The sequence below is a fragment of the Natator depressus genome, chromosome 5, assembly GCF_965152275.1.
Source record: "Natator depressus isolate rNatDep1 chromosome 5, rNatDep2.hap1, whole genome shotgun sequence".
In the NCBI taxonomy this organism is placed as follows: Eukaryota; Metazoa; Chordata; order Testudines; family Cheloniidae; genus Natator; species Natator depressus.
Window position 1 is genome coordinate 128,009,287 of NC_134238.1, and position 17,471 is coordinate 128,026,757.

General features: G+C 47.1%; 2 protein-coding genes across 4 annotated transcripts in view; one reads left to right on the forward strand and one right to left on the reverse strand.

Moving 5' to 3' along the window:
- The window catches only part of DNAH6 (dynein axonemal heavy chain 6), a 265,685-nt gene that overhangs the window by 218,338 nt on the left and 29,876 nt on the right, over positions 1-17,471 (forward strand). The window contains exon 79 of the mRNA XM_074953620.1: positions 4,157-4,900. The gene's annotated coding sequence lies outside the window, so the exon portion shown is untranslated. The remainder of the gene's footprint in view (positions 1-4,156; positions 4,901-17,471) is intronic.
- Positions 1-17,471, reverse strand: part of LOC141987833 (neuronal acetylcholine receptor subunit alpha-7-like) — a 119,180-nt gene that overhangs the window by 25,281 nt on the left and 76,428 nt on the right. The window lies entirely within an intron of this gene.

Here is a 17,471-nt window from a genome sequence, read left to right on the forward strand (position 1 = left end):
GTGGGAGCCCAGGACAAACAACATGGAGAAGCTCGGAAGTGTGGCAATAGCGGGAGAGCAGAGTTGGCGGCAGAAGCTGTGCTGCTCGGTTCACGATGGCCGAGCACAGTTGAGTTGGAGAGGTGGATTCATAGTATCAGGAGAGCAGCGGTGCACGATCTGCTGAAAGTAGTAGTCTGCACGCCAAAAAGGTGTGAAACGATTGTCTGCCATAGCTTTCTGACGACACATACCCAGAAACACCCACGAGAATTGTTTTTTTCCCCATCATGTACTGGGAGCTTAACCCAGAATTCCAGTGGGCGGCAGAGACTGTGGGAACTGTGGGATAGCTACCCACAGTGCACCGCTCCAACATTCGATGCTACCCTTGGTACTGTGGATGCAATCCACCGAATTCACACACTTTAGTGGGGACACAGAAGACCAAATGTATAAAATAGCTTCCGAAAATTCAAATAGAATAATTTTGAAATAATTTTGTACTGTAGAAGTACCCTAAGATGCCAATATCTATTGCTAAGGTTAATGTGATTTAACCCAATTACTAAATACATTCCTGAGAAAAATCTGGTAGTAGCAAACACTCTGTCATTGTGGCAGCCAGGGCCGGCTCTACAGTTTTTGCCATCCCAAGCAGTGAAAAAAACTGCCGCCGTGGCCGGCAAAGGAGAGAAGTTGCTGCCGATTTGCCGCTGCAGTGGGCAGAACAGAGAGGCTGCCGCCGAATTGCCGCTGTGGCCGGAGGAACTGCTGCCCCTTTCTACCTGCCGCCCCAGGCACATGCTTGGAATGCTGGTGCCTGGAGCCGGCCCCGGTGGCAGCATTGCACTCACGTACCCATGAGCTTGAAAATGATGTAAAAGGGCATGCAGATGCTGTGGACACATGCAGACAAGTGTCAGAAAAGCTACAGAAAGCAACCTTGACAGATACCGAACTTCCTGAAGTTCCAAGTGATATTAGGGGTGGATGGCCCATGTATCTAAGGACACTAAAGAAGTGACAAGAGACAACTTTGCGGGTGCAAATAAGCAAATCTAATGGACTCATGGTTAAAGGCAGTTGCATCATAATTCCAAATGAGATGAGTGGCGATAGCTAAACCTCTTCCTTGGAGGACATCAGGGATTAACTAAGTGCTGTGACCGTGTCTATCTGGCTGGAAAGGTGAAACAGAATGAAGAGACTGACATTTCTCAGTGGTGGGAACACCTTCAATGGAAAGGGGTAGCTAGGCTCTACAACTACAGGACATCTTTGGGACAAAGAACTGGGCAGGGATTCATGAGCACCTGATTCAGTTCTTGATTTGCCACAGGCCAGCTACGGGACCCTGGACAAGGTACCTAAAGAAGAGAAGCATTCAACTTCTATGAAGTTTAAGGCAAGGAAGATGCCCAACTCCCTCAAACACCAGCCTTCATCTCTTTGGGCCTTGGTCCCTCATGTGTAAAACAGGGATCAAACCACATTCTGTCTGTCGAGTGTAAGCTCTTGAGTCAGCTCTGCCCCTGTGTGCTGCCATATACGGGCTGAGCTGAGGGGGTAGAAGGCACAACAGGATCATGCCATGGACCGTTAACTGTAACAAAGACTAGCCTCCACACCAGCAATATTTGGTACTTAAATCCTTGCTAAGGGAGAGATAAAGCAGGCCTAGCAGTGTAAAAAAGACAAGGAACGTGGGAGTCTAGGTCTGTGTCCAGTGGTGCCAAAAAGCCACAGAGCATTATAGCTAAAGGTCCCAAAGAGGGATGCAAAAGCATGTGCTGAAGCCAGAAATCCCCTGTTTTCCCCCACCGCACACACACACAGCCCCTCTCCCGAGCAGGAGCTTGGAGCAATAATCAAGATTTTAATAATGTCTCGGAGGCGTTATGTCTCATACTCTCCTAACACAACTTCCCATAGCCTCAGAGAAGAGCACAGCGCTGATAAGGAGCCTCCAAGGTCTCCGTTAAAACTATGGTATAGTTCTGTGAGGCAGTCCCAGCATCCCAGGACAAAATGAATTATGCAGATAGGCTAATAGAATAATCTTGACAGCTAGGGGAATAGAAAAAGCTCTCTATTAGAGAGCAAAGAACTAGGGGAGATTTTACTCATTGTGAGGGGAACAGACAGGATTAACCACTGAAAGGAACTACCCAGCGAAGCAGTAGATTTTCCAGCTCTCCGTGCGTTCACATCAAGACTGGTTGCTGGGAGGACAGGACTAGCTGCAATGCACCTCTCTGATCACAGGCCTTGTCTCTTCACTGCTCTCGGGATAGAATGCTACCACTTCCCCACTCTCCGGACAGGCCTGGCTGCAGTACCCTGGGTACCAACCCTCTGTACCCTGTAGGCAGAACAGGCCCCAGCATGCCCAGTGAATTAGAAACATAATAGACATGTCACGAGAACCATCACTGCCCTGAAATACTATGCACTTTGGGGAATATTGCACATTTAAAGGGGCACTGTAAGGTTACTAAGCCTCACAGGAAATGACTTTAAAATGGTTTTAGACTGGGATGCAAAGGAACCCTAAAGACTTAGGTACCCATCAAATTTCAGTGGGATTTTGGGGACCTAACAATCTGAATGTTCAGGGTTAGGTTCTGGTTTGGGCTGACATGACGTGAGGGGAAGAAGTCATTGGGATGCATAGGCCAGCAGGGACCCCTGTGATCAGCTGTCTGACCTCCTGCATAACACCAGCACGACACTGCAATCCAGGGTGTGACTGCCACACTTGTAGACATACCCAGTCTAGCTGGCTGTACAGCCCCATCCGTGGTCTGCTAGCCCAAGCTGCCACAGCTTCGCCGCCCTTGCTATTAGAGCAAAGTGCGATCAAAGCTAGCTCTGTGTGTGCTGCAGTCCCACCTTTGGTGGCAGGGCAGACAGGCCTAGGACGGTTAAGCTCACTGAAAGAAAACAAGAACATGCCAACAGCGGATACCTGTACAGGAATTAAAGCCACTCCCTCTTCCATTTACTGCAAATGGAGACCCCCAGCACCACGTGACTTGGCTACTAAGCCCCCTCCTCAACATGGCACATCCCACTGGCAAATGGAGTTGAATGGAATGACATACCCTTTGCATCTGACTTCTAGGATCTGCTCCTTTGACCTTTCCTGGGGTCCAGTCCTGCGCCCATGGAAACCATTGGTAGTAGGCTCAGGCTAAGAATCTGTGTCACTAAACAAAGCTTGCATGACCAGGCATGGGTAATGGGGTGGCCTGTGTTAGCAAGAGACACACGGATTTGCCTTTGTAACTCCTTGTGCAGCCTGCATTCTCATTGGCTTGGAGACTCTCAGGGCATGAGTGATGTCGAAAGCAATGCTGTTTGCGGTGGTGGTGACCATTTCTCAGTGTGTGCTGAGCTGTCCCCGGGGCCCAGCGAGCTGGGGTGGTGCTAAAGTCTCCAGGTCATGGGGCTGAGCTCTGCACTGACCAGCAGCAGATGGAGCCCCTTCAGGCAGCCTCAGTGGCACAAGTGCTTAATGAAATATAAAGTGAGCTTGATTCGTGAAAGAAATTACATTCTTTTCACTGCCCTCCCCTGGGTGGCTGCCATGGGACAGGAATGGGAAGGATGTCAGAGGAGCCAGGAGACCTTACTTCAACCCCCGCTTCTATTGCTGACTTGCTCTGTGGCCTTTTGACTTCCCTGTGACTCATTCTCCACCTAAGTGTGGATGTGGGAAATACTTTGAAATCTCTATAAAACATGAAGAGATCGATGGGATATTGGTGACTATTAACCAGTCTTCTTATAGTCTCAAAACACATGCTGTTTCCTTAGCATCTTTGTAACACTTGAATAGCTGCTTCCAAGGCACAGAAGCGCAGGCAATCTCTTTCCAGAGTGAGGTACTAGCTTTCCTAGGGCTGATTTATTTTTTTGTCTTTTTATTGCTAGAAGAGGCATAATGTGTAGCGTAGTACCTAGGCAGCTGCTTCAGCACCTGGGGGTTGTAGGCATGAGTCCCTGGGCCTTTAGAAATGCATCACAGACTGAATTACCAGCAGACACCTAGCAAATATAGTGGCTGATGCTATCCAATGCGGGGGGGGGGGCGGGCTGGAAATAATCAGTAATAACAGCTATTCATTCTTGCAGTGGTGCTTAACTTTGCTGATGACATTGCTTTCCCAAGGACGATGTGGAATGGAATGATTGCACTTACATCAGAGAGAGAACAGAAAGCAACAAAAATTGGATTGAAAGCAAATGCAGAGAAGACCAAGATTACGAAGGGAGGAAACTGGACAACAGATACAAAGGTGCACGTGTATGGAAAAGAAATCAAACAGGTAGAGTTCTGCCACTTGGGGAGTGTGATGACATTGGAAGGTGGCTGTGAGAGAGAGATTCATATGAGATTAGGAAAAGAAACACTGCTTTTGGAAGGATGAACAACCCGTGGTCAAACAGAGGTCACCACACCAAACTACAGGTCAGGGTATACCATGCGATTGTACAGAGCACTCTACTGTACCGAGCAGAGACTTGGCCAATGACAGTGGCTAACCAAAAGAGATTGGAGGCTGCCCATCGCAGATGGCTGAAGAAGATATTACACATTTCATAGAAAGACAAAGTAACTAAAGGGAGAGTCAGGGAGCCGACAGAGCAGGAGTTTAGAAAAGGTCATCACAGAGAGAAGGCTCAGGTGGTTGGACACATGCCCTGTTTGTAAGATGGGCAACACGCTAAGCAAGCAGTGAATGGCGTACTCAAGGGAGGAAAGAGAAAGTGTGGAAGGCCAAAGAAGAAGAGGCAGAAGACAGTGAAAGAGGACTGAATGCACTGGCATCACCTGGGAAGAGGTCCCACAACTAGCGAATGACCACAATCAATAGAGGGTGTGTCAGCGGCGCAGGAGAAACTAAGCTCTAAGGTAAGGTGATGGTCCTCCTAGATGGTGTGGGAAATTCTATAAAAGAGATGGAAATAGTTTGCAAATTAGAATTGCTGCTGTGGGGTGGGTATGGTAGTATAGTATGACATCCTGCCTCACTGAATGGGTTTGTTGCAGGACTACAGTGAAATATCAAGGTTTGTTTGGAGACATCAGGGCATGTCCTCAGCTTCCATGCAACTCTGCCAGTGCACAGCAGCTGAGGACCTGCCCCATCATGTGTATTTAGGGCAGTGTAAGAAAAACTAAAACCAAGCAGGGAGCAAGAGTGGGGGCTGGCTGTGCGGGAAATCGAGCAGAAATGAATTGGAGAACTCTTTCTCTGTCATCTCTAGGACTGTCATAAATATAAAGGGAAAGGTAAACACCTTTAAAATCCCTCCTGGCCAAAGGAAAAACCCTTTCACCTGTAAAGGGTTAAGAAGCTAGGATAACCTCGCTGGCACCTGACCAAAATGACCAATGAGGAGATAAGATACTTTCAAAAGCTGGGGGGAGAGAGAAACAAAGCCTCTCTCTCTCTCTCTGTGTGATGCTTTTGCTGGGGACAGAGCAGGAATAGAGTCTTAGAATTTAGTAAGTAATCTAGCTAGATATGCTTTAGATTCTGATTTCTTTAAATGGCTGAGAAAATAAGCTGTGCTGAATGGAATGGATATTCCTGTTTTTGTGTCTTTTTGTAACTTAAGGTTTTGCCTAGAGGGATTCTCTATGTTTTGAATCTAATTACCCTGTAAGGTATTTACCATCCTGATTTTACAGAGATGATTCTTTTTACTTTTTCTTCTATTAAAATTCTTCTTTTAAGAAACTGAATGCTTTTTCATTGTTCTTAAGATCCAAGGGTTTGAGTCTGTGGTCACCTATGCAAATTGGTGAGGATTTTTATCAAACCTTCCCCAGGAAAGGGGGTGTAAGATTTGGGAGGATTTTGGGATGAAAAACGTTTCCATACAGACTCGTTCCCAGTAACTGGTGTTAGACGTTTGGTGGTGGCAGTGAAAGTCCAAGGGCAAAAGTAAAATAGTTTGTACCTTGGGAAAGTTTTAACCTAAGCTGGTAAAAGTAAGTTTAGGAGGTTTTCATGCAGGTCCCCTAGAGTTCAGAGTGGGAAAGGTACCTTGACAAGGACTTATTGCTCTTGAGTAATTTCACTCCATGCTGCAAGGAGGAAGGAAGGCTCAAGGGGCCGGAGGAAGTAAAGAGGTCCCCATGGAAGTCTGGTCTAAGGCTCTCAACAAGACCAACAAACATGGCCAGGATGCTGAGGCAGAGTTGTAGTATCTGAGCTAGCCGATCACTGAAGACCCTGGATGAAATCCTGACCCCGCCCACCCCCATAAAGTCACAGGCAAAACACCTGTTGGCTTCAGTGGAGCCAGGATTACACCCTCTGCATTTTTCCCCTATAAAAGTCAGCAGGCTTTAGGGATGTCTCTGGGCATCCCACTACCTGGTAAACCCTGGGTTTAGAATATAAGTTCTTCACTGGCAAAAGGGAAAACGGGCCCAAGGATCTTGGAGTCACTCAGAATACTTGCAGCATATGCAGAGAGCGCCCAATTCCACCTTGAAGTCACTAGGACCTTCAAAGGGCCCAATCCTGCTAGGTTTCCAGTGCGCTCTCAGCTCCTGCTGATTTTATTGGGAGTGCAGAGCCACTCACACAAGTACGGGACTCAGCACTTTGCTGGACTGTGCCATTGGACCCAAGGGGGAATAGAAAGTCAAAGGGTCAGTCCTGCTTGTTCTGATCTATTGTGGGAAGGTGAGATAGGGACAGCGAGGAGTCAAGAGTGGGGGTACTTATAGGAGAGAAATGTCAATCTACATTGCCCTGGCTGGAAACTCTTGCACTGTCCTTTGCCTCCATTTGGCTTCAGAACCAGAACTTTGCAGTGTTGCCAACCCCAAATGTTCCCAAACCATGAGATTGCCTTAAAAATCATGTGATTTTTAAAAAATAATTAAATTTAAATTTCTTTTTATTTACCTGCTGGTTGCACTTGAGTCATGTTTTCAAGCTTTTTCCTGCAACCATAAGGAGTTGATTTTTTTAACTTATTATTTATTAATTTATTATTGTATTTTATTATATGAACACTGAGATTCTGACATAATCCTGTGACTCCAGGAACTGGTGCATTAGGAAGAACACAAAATAGTGTGAGATTCATGATAAAATCGTGACAGCTGGCCACACTAGAGAAGTTTGGTTGTATCGAGGGAGAGTCAGGAGAGACCTGCGGACAGGAATGTTGGGGACACTCCTCCCTACACAGATGCTTCCTCCTCACCGACCAAGGAGGAAATTGATCAAAAAAGAGACAGAAAGATGAAGGGGCAGATGCTAAAATGGCAGCAGCAGAAGGGATATGGGCTGAAGACCACAGCGGTAATAGGATCCTAATCTCATTTTCCTCCCTCTAGCCAGAACCACTGGTGCCTTATGTTCTTATCTCTTAAAATATATAATTCTAGTAGTCAGCAAGACACAGCTCTGTTTTCCCCCCAATAATTTATAGCATTGTGTTCCAAATGGTTGAATTGTAGAAATCACCCAAAGTGTCCACTGAGTTCATGTTTATCCACAGGTTTTAACTTCAATCCCTGGTAAAATAATGGACCAAATGTTCAGGGAGCAGTGGGGGAGAGAACAAGCGACTAATGATAACAGAGCTGTGAGCACTAAGCACACATCACAGATTAGAAAAAGCAAGTGGTGCCAGATTAACTCTGTCATGAGTGGAAGAGGGGAATGCTGTGGCTATAACATCTGGCTGCGATAATAGCTCTTGATTTTAGTGAAACATTCGACATCGTGTCTGACAAGCTTTACTTTGCAAGTAACTCTAGCTGGCATGGTTATAACTAGAGTTACTCACATACCATATAGCGAGCAGACAGCAATTTATTATATTCTGATGAGTGGGTTCCAACTTTCAGGTGAAACATTCCCCCCCACACACACGCTGTTTTAGATGCTTGTAACAGTAATAAAATGCCTTTTCAGAGTGAGATGTTGACTCCCAACCCAAAAGCGACACTCTGATTTTGGAGAAAGTTTGAGGGGGAAATAGTTAAGCTCTTTTGGAGTTATTTGAACATTAAAAACCCCTTGGTTTGCCTGTACTCATTGTGAGTTGGATTACTGCAGGAGGAGAACTCCAAAAATGATTGAAGACTTTGTTTATTTAGTAGAACTCATGGAGATGTAAGGTTCAAAGCATGCTTGTGGGGAGGAGGAGAATCAGTCCAGCAATATCAAAGTTCTGATCATTTCAATTTGGTTCATGAGCAGACGGATTCGTATATCCAGTTTGCTGAAGTGCTCTGAAAGCAAAGTGTCTCAGAACGCTGGCTGGAGGTGAGAGGAAGCAGTCAGCTGAAAGCTTCATTTAGCAGTGTCCCTAAGCTGAAATCTTGTTTAATGGTGCTCTTAAGGTAAGTGTTCTGTTGTGTCACTACACTTTCTCCTCTATCTTAATACCCATAGGGGACTGATCCAAGGCCCCCTGCTGTCAATGGAGAGACTCCCACTGACTGACTGCAGTGGGCATCGGATCAGAGCCAGAGTGAAGGAGATGATCAGGCTGAGACACAGAAGGCCTGATCTATCCAGTTTTGCAGCAGTGTGCATGCAATGAAGTGGATGGAGTCACAGCAGCATCAGTAGTGGAGCTAATGGGGGGTGGGGTGGTGATCACCCCTCCTGGGGGTTTTTATGTGTACGCTGGAGATCAAGCCATGATCAAGTCATGGCACTGGAGATCAAGCCACGTCAGTGTGGGATGGGCAGCAGCAGCTCCTGTCATTCCAGGCATTGTACCATGGCATGCACGGTTGTGTGGTGCTGCGACCTCATGTGCTATGCTACTCACACAAATTTGGCCTGGCTGTCCCCCCCTCATGATGGAGGGGTGGCCGGGCCAAGCCTGAAAGGCACTGTGACCCCAATGCTTGGAGTAGGTAGCCAGGTCCAGCCCTATGGGACAGGAGCTGCCACTGCCAGGTGAGTGCAGGGTAGGCTCGCTCTCCAGCCTACCATCAATGATCCATCACCCTTTCTGGCGTAGCTCCACCACTGAGCAGCATAAAACTGGTTCAGCGGGGTGGAAGATCAAACCCAGGGTCTGCATTACCCTACAGTGCAGAATGGTACATGCAGTCCAGTCTGTGACCAATAGTTTAAAAACTAAGGGCCTAAAGTTAGCCTGTGTCATGTTCATATTTAGGGAACTAAATTACTTCCCTGATTTTCAAAAGTGCTGGCATTCATGACTTCAACAGGAGTTGCTGGGAGAGTCACAGTTCTGAAAATAAAGCCATGTATTAATTGCCCAAATACAGATTTAGGAGCCTGACTTTTAAGGCATTCACTTTTTAAAATCTGTGTGTAGTTGTGTCTGGATATCATATGCAATGTTTATGAAATTGCAGTTTGTATTCTATTATAATTGTTATTCTGTGTCCATTTGGGAGGCTGAAACCTATGGAGAAAAGCCCACTGACATCAGTTGTGCCTCTACATACTACTGTAAGCCAAATGATAAGCAATGTGTATAATTATGTAGGGCTTTATTTGCTTACCATGTTTTAATCAGGCAGTAGTTATTCATTTAAATCCTTTGTGCTTCACTATATACACAATATAGGAACATTTTCAGTTCTGAACCTGTTTTTAAAGGAATAATGGACCTTGTTCTTTGATTAGCTGTATGATGACACAAGAGTTTGGATGGAAGTACAACCTCTTGATTTAAAGTTATTTGTTTTTTCTTTATGCATTGTGTGTGTGTGGTCATATTCCATAAGCAAAATCTTTGTTTAAAAGAGACTGAAGTTAAGTCTGACATACCCCTGCCCCCAGTGCAAACTCTTACAAACAAGGAAGTAGTAAGTCAGAGGACACCTCTAACTGTATAATGCTAACGTAGCACTGTTTGACTGATGGTAGTAGATTCCACATCGTCACTAAAAAGCCTTACTTCTTCTGAAAGGTCGGTTGCATAACACATTAATTGCCTTCCTAGTACAATGCAAAACCTCAGTTACAGCCTCAGCAAATATTCAGGACTGATCTCTGTGCACGGGTTAGGTGTTCCATACATGATGTGTGTGTGGGGGGGAAGTGTGACATCACCATTAAGTTTTTGCATTCTCTAGTGAGGAAGAGTTAATGTGTGCAAAAATTCATATCCATCTAGTCTGGTCTCTTGCAGAGCATGGGCCGCAGGATGTCACCCAATGATTATCCATCAAGCCCAACGATTTGTGTAGTGAGTTTGGAGTTTCCTGGCTTTATTCATGCCCCCTACTCCCATGCACTGTTCTATCCATTTGTATAGATGTCATCATAAAAAATAAAAAATGAAAAACAGGCCAAGTCACAAGTGCAGCCAGGAAGGCTGCCCTAGGGAGGAATCAGCTGTTCTAGGGATGGATAAGTTCAGGCCTCAGTGGTTGCTGTATAATCATGCTCCAAAGGTCTTGACAAAGGTTGCACTCCACAGCTTTCAGGGCTTGCAGGGACTCCCCAGGGCTCAGCAATAAAGCCTTGCTGTTATAGTTGACCGCGTTTGGTTCTAGCTCAGCCATTGTCTTTTATATACCACAGCGTTCAAATGCTTTGTATCCACGTCACTGGGTTTGTTGGCTCTGTTAAGATTTTAAATATAAATCAATGCAATTAATCTCAGTGGTTCCCTGACTTCTCTGTTCCTTAGTTCAGTGCCTCATGTGAGTCCTCAGAAACTCAGCCTTCATTTTTGTCAGTGAGCTTCAAGGCAGGCTTTGAATATACCACACTCCTGAAACTCAGACCCTCTGACGACTGTGGGGGTCTCTTGTGCTAACAGCAGAGCAGGACTCCTCCATAGCATGCTGCAAGGCACACAGTGAACAGCTAGCATGCTGACCTGTATGCTCTTTCCCTGGTGGGGTGCAAGCAAGGGCAGTCATCTGTGGTACCAAGCAGTACACTCACCAGCAGAGGGAGGGTGTGGTCATTGCTTCTGCTTGGAGAAAAAACTGAAATACAGCACCCCAGAAGTGCATTGGGGGCAGTGTCATGTTTCTCTGTACCAGATATGGTCTGGCTACAGAGCTTGCTTATACACACCAGTTGTGTTCATCATAAGATCCTTTAATGCTCTGCCACGTATGGCTGAGGTTCATTTAAATATGGTATTTGACACACAGTGCCAGCAAGTGGCTGAACAGTATAATACAGTTTAGCATTCCATCACATCTCCCCCTTTATGTTCTGCATTTCTGACATTTACAGTATTTACATTATCACACTGTCTTTGAAGCTCTGAACATATCAGTCTGTCTCTAAATTGTACTGGTTTTCTAATTACATGACCGAACGCATAACGACTTGCTCATTGGGCTGTCCCCAGTTGCAACATCTGACTGTGGTCGATTTGGAATCCTTGAGTCATCATCTTGTTCTGCGTCTGCCATCTGTAGGGTCTGCTCTGTTGATCACTCTCTCTGAGGAATAAACTGTAGCTGTTGACGGTTTCTGTTGAACTCTCTACTGTCAGTCTCAATCACATATGATTTGGGCACTGAATACTTTTTCTTCATGACAGCTGGAGTTGTCCATCCTTCTCCATCCAATCTGACATGAACACAGTCACCAGATTCTAGACCCAGCCATTCTCTAACTGAGTGTCTGTTGTAAAAGTGTTCATAAGCTCCTTTAGCCTTTTTATCCAATTTCACCACTCTCTCCATCTCTGGCCACCTTGGAAACAGGTTCTTTTCCAAAATTGGAACAGTAGTTCTGAGTTGTGCTGGACTAAATCCAATGGAATCATAGAAGATTAGGGTTGGAAGAGATCTCAGGAGGTCATCTAGTCCAACCCCCTGCTCAAAGCAGGACCAACACCAACTAAATCATCCCAGCCAGGGCTTTGTCAAGCCTGACCTTAAAAACCTCTAAGGATGGAGATTCCACCACCTCCCTTGGTAACGCATTCCAGTGCTTCACCACCCTCCTAGTGAAATAGTGTTTCCTAATATCCAACATAGACCTCCCCCACTGTAACTTGAGACCATTACTCCTTGTTCTGTCATCTGTCACCACTGAGAACAGCCGAGCTCCATCCTCTTTGAAACCCCCCTTCAGGTAGTTGAAGGTTGCTATCAAATCCTCCCTCATTCTTCTGCAGACTAAATAAACCCAGTTCCCTCAGCCTCTCCTCATAAGTCATGTGCCCCAGCCCCCTAATCATTTTCGTTGTCCTCCGCTGGACTCTCTCCAATTTGTCCACATCCTTCCCGTAGTGGGGGGCCCAAAACTGGACACAATATTTCAGATGTGGCCTCACCAGTGCTGAATAGAGGGGAATAATCACTTCCCTTGATTGCTGTCAATGCTCCTACTAATGCAGCCCAATATGCCGTTAGCGTTCTAGGCAACAAGGGCACACTGCTGACTCATATCCAGCTTCTCATCTGCTGTTATCCCCAGGTCCTTTTCTGCAGAACTGCCGGTTAGCCAGTCAACCCCCAGCCTGTAGCAGTGCATGGGATTCTTCTGTCCTAAGTGCAGAACTTTGCACTTATCCTTGTTGAACCTCATCAGATTTCTTTTAGCCCAATCCTCCAATTTGCCTAGGTCACTCTGGACCCTATCCCTACCCTCCAGCATATCTACCTCTCCCATCAGCTTAGTGTCATCTGTGAAGTTGCTGAGGGTGCAATCCATCCCATCATCCAGAACATTAATGAAGATGTTGAACAAAACCGGCCCCAGGACAGACCCCTGGGGCACTCTGCTTGATACAGGCTGCCAATTAGACATCGAGCCATTGATCACTACCCTTTGAGCCCAACAATCTAACCAGCTTTCTATCCACCTTATAGTCCATTCATCCAGTCCATACTTTCTTACTTGATGGCAAGAATACTGTGGGAGACCGTCAAAAGCTTTGCTAAAGTCAAGATATATTTTGTCCACCGCTTTCCCCATATCCACAGAGCCAGTTATCTCATCATAGAAGACAATCAGGTTGGGCAGGCATGACTTGCCCTTGGTGAATCCATGCTGACTGTTCCTGATCACCTTCCTCTCCTCCAATAGTAGTGTCAAAATAGCTGCTATTGGTGTTGATCTGTAACTCAGAAGACCAAAGAATGGATCTTCCTGCTGTAGGATTTTCTTGGCTATCTGTACAGCTCTTTCAGCCTCTTCATTTGCTTGTGGGTAATGTGGGCTGCTAGTAATATGATCAAAATCATATTTCACTTGGAATGACTTAAGTTGTGCTGCAGTGAATTTTGGTCCGTTCTCCATCACTCATTGTTCTGGAATACCGAAATGAGCAAAAGTGCACTTCAGTTTCTTGATAACACTGCAACATATTATATCTTTCAAGTACATTATTTCTATATACCTGGAAAAATAATCCATGACAAGCAGGTAATGATGTCCTCTAAATTTGCATAAATCTGCAGCTCGTCTCTTCCATGGTCCGTTGTGTCGGGCTGCTGTATGCAGCGTAGTTGTAGCCATGGCAGTCTCAAGTTATTAGAGAAATAAGGTACGTGACAGAGGCAACACATAGGGGGAGAGGGGGGCACAGAAGGTCTTCCCCCCTCCAATTTCTGCAAGAGCAATAACACAATGCTACACACCAATTATGTCACTGCACGACTGAAGGTATTTTTTTTTTAAAAAGTAAGAACCAGCATTCTTAAAAGCAAAAGAATTTGGGCCAGATTTTCAGAAGTGTTTAGTAGCCACACCTGGGCCCAGATTCTCAGAAGAGCTCTGCTTCCATACAGGCATTTAATGAGGGCCTGTGACAGAGTGTACTTTGCCCCAGAGGCCCCCTGCTGGAGGCCCTGTGGTCCGACCACATTCCACCCAGCAAAAGAGCAGAAGAGGTGAGTCCTCCAGGCTGCCTGGAGAGGCTGCAGGGAGCAGCCAATCAGTACATAGCAGGCTCATATAAGGAGCTGCTAGAGAGAACAGATCGGTTTGCTGGCTGGAGCTAGAGGTGCAAGGATAGTGTTCCTGGCTGGCTGCAGGAGCTTTAGGGTTGGACAGATCAGTGCTGACTGAAGCCAGGTGAGCAAGGAAGGTACTGGGGCTAAAAAGGGAAGTGGGCCAGGACGGCACAAAGGCAGAAGTTAAAGGGAAGCAGCAGGCGGCCGCTCCTTATTGCAGGGATGGGCAAACTTTTTGGCCTGAGGGCTGCATCAGGTTTTGGAAATTGTATGGAGGGCTGATTAGGGGAGGCTGTGCTTCCCCAAACAGCCAGGCATGGTCTGGCCCCCGCCCCCTATCCTCTGCTTCTCGCCCCCTGATGGCCCCCTGTGGGACCCTTGCCCCATCCATCCCCCTACTCCCTATCTCCTGACTGCCCCCAGAACCCCTGCCACCCTATCCAACCTCTCCTCTCATTCCTGACTGCCCACCCCCCCGGGATCCCTGCCCCATCCAACCACCCCTTCTCTGTGTCCCCTGACCATCCCCAGAACCCCTGCCCCTGACTGCTCCCTGCCGTCCCATCCAGCCCCTCCTCTCATTCCTGACTGCCCTGCTGGGACCCCCGCCCCATCCAACCACCCCTTCTCCCTGTCCCCCGACTGCCCCCATTCAACCCCCCTGTTTCCCACCCTCTGACCGCCCTGACCCCACCCACACCCCTGACCACCACCCTGAACTCCCCTGCCTTCTATTCAACCCTCCGCGTCCCCTTACTGCGCTGCCAGGACAGGCAGCCGCGCCGCCCGGCTGGAGCCAGCCATGCACCACGCAGGACAGAGACTGGGTCAGGCTGGGCACTGCAGCTGCGCTGCCCCAGGAGCTCGCAGCTGCCCCACCCCCGCCGGAAGCATTGCAATGATGTCGCAGTGAGATGAGGCTGCAGGGGAGGGGGAACAGCAGGGGAGGGGCCGGGGGCGAGCCTCCCAGGCCAGGAGCTCAGGGGGCAGGCAGGAGGGCCCCACGGGCCATAGTTTGCCCACCTCTGCCTTATAGGGTCGCTGGGTTGGGACCCAGAGTAGTGTGTGGTCCCAGGTCCCCACCCCACCAGCTACTAGGGAAGTGGCTTAAGCACTGAGCAGGAGAGTAGCAGAGTGAATGGCAGCAACTGGCTGAGGTTGTGGGGCAAGTGATGCTGCTTTTCCACAATTTCAGCCCGTGCACATCGGCGGAAGCACTCTATGTAGAAATCCAGTCTGCTGTCTCGACCTTCAGGAGGAGTCCACCTAGAATACTTCTTTTTGTAGTGTTGGTAGGGAGGTCTCTGTGGATTAGTATGTTGTTCAGAGGTGTGTTGGAAATAAAACCTTGAGTCAGAGATGTCGAAAATAGGATTCTAGGTCACCACAGAACTGTATCATGTTCGTGGGGGTGGAGGGGCAGAAGGAGAGGCCCCGAGATAGGACAGCTGCTTCTGCTGGGCTAAGAGTATAGTTGGATAGGTTAACGATATTGCTGGGTGGGTTGAGGGAACCATTGCTGTGGCCCCTTGTGGCATGTAGTAGTTTAGAAAGTTTAGTGTCCTTTTTCTTTTGTAGAGAAGCAAAGTGTGTGTTGTAAATGGCTTGTCTAGTTTTAGTAAAGTCCAGCCATGAGGAACATAAAGTGCTTCCGCCGACGTGCATGGGCTGAAATTGTGGAAAAGCAGCAACACTTGCCCCACAACCTCAGCCGTGCAGAACACAATGCCATCCACAGCCTCAGAAACAACTCTGACATCATAATCAAAAAGGCTGACAAAGGAGGTGCTGTTGTCATCATGAATAGGTCAGAATATGAACAAGAGGCTGCTTGGCAGCTCTCCAACACCACTTTCTACAAGCCATTACCCTCTGATCCCACTGAGAGTTACCAAAAGAAACTACAGCATTTGCTCAAGAAACTCCCTGAAAAAGCACAAGCTCAAATCCGCACACCCCTGGAACCCTGACCTGGGATATTCTATCTACTACCCAAGATCCATAAACTTGGAAATCCTGGACGCCCCATCATCTCAGGCATTGGCACTCTGACAGCAGGATTGTCTGGCTATGTAGATTCCCTCCTCAGGCCCTACGCTACCAGCACTCCCAGATACCTTTGAGACACCACTGACTTCCTGAGGAAACTACAATCCATCGGTGATCTTCCTGATAACACCATCCTGGCCACTATGGGTGTAGAAGCCCTCTACACCAACATTTCACACAAAGATGGACTACAAGCCATTAAGAACACTATCCCCGATAATGTCACGGCTAACCTGGTGGCTGAACTTTGTGACTTTGTCCTTACCCATAACTATTTTGGGGACAATGTATACCTTCAAATCAGCGGCACTGCTATGAGTACCTGCATGGCCCCATAGTATGCCAACATTTTTATGGCTGACTTAGAACAACACTTCCTCAGCTCTCGCCCCTAATGCCCCTACTCTACTTGCGCTATATTGATGACATCTTCATCATCTGGACCCATGGAAAAGAAGCCCTTGAGGAATTCCACCATGATTTCAACAATTTCCATCCCACCATCAACCTCAGCCTGGTCCAGTCCACACAAGAGATCCACTTCCTGGACACTACAGTGCTAATAAACGATGGTCACATAAACACCACCCTATACCGGAAACCTACTGACCGCTATTCCTACCTACATGCCTCCAGCTTTCACCCTGACCACACCACACGATCCATTGTCTACAGCCAAGCTCTGCGATACAACCGCATTTGCTCCAACCCCTCAGACAGAGACAAACACCTACAAGATCTCTATCAAGCATTCCTACAACTACAATACCCACCTGCAGAAGTGAAGAAACAGATTGATAGAGCCAGAAGCGTTCCCAGAAGTCACCTACTACAGGACAGTCCTAACAAAGAAAATAACAGAACGCCACTAGCCATCACCTTCAGCCCCCAACTAAAACCCCTCCAACGCATTATCAAGGATCTACAACCTATCCTGAAGGACGACCCAACACTCTCACAAATCTTGGGAGACAGGCCAGTCCTTGCCTGCAGACAGCCCCCCAACCTGAAGCGAATACTCACCAGCAACCACATACCACACAACAGAACCACTAACCCAGGAACCTATCCTTGCAACAAAGCCCGTTGCCAACTGTGTCCACCTATCTATTCAGGGGACACCATCACAGGGCCTAATAACATCAGCCACACTATCAGAGGCTCATTCACCTGCACATCTACCGATGTGATATATGCCATCATGTGCCAGCAATGCCCCTCTGCCCTGTACATTGATCAAACTGGACAGTCTCTACGTAAAAGAATAAATGGACACAAATCAGATGTCAAGAATTATAACATTCATAAACCAGTCGGAGAACACTTCAGTCTCTCTGGTCACTTGATTTCTGATCTCAAAGTGACTATCCTTCAAAAAAAAAACTTCGAAAACAGACTCCAACGAGAGACTGCTGAATTGGAGTTAATTTGCAAATTGGATACAATTAACTTAGGCTTGAATAGAGACTGGGAATGGTTGATTCATTATAAAATAACCTATGTCCCCTTGTTTATTCCTTTCCCCACCCCACTGTTC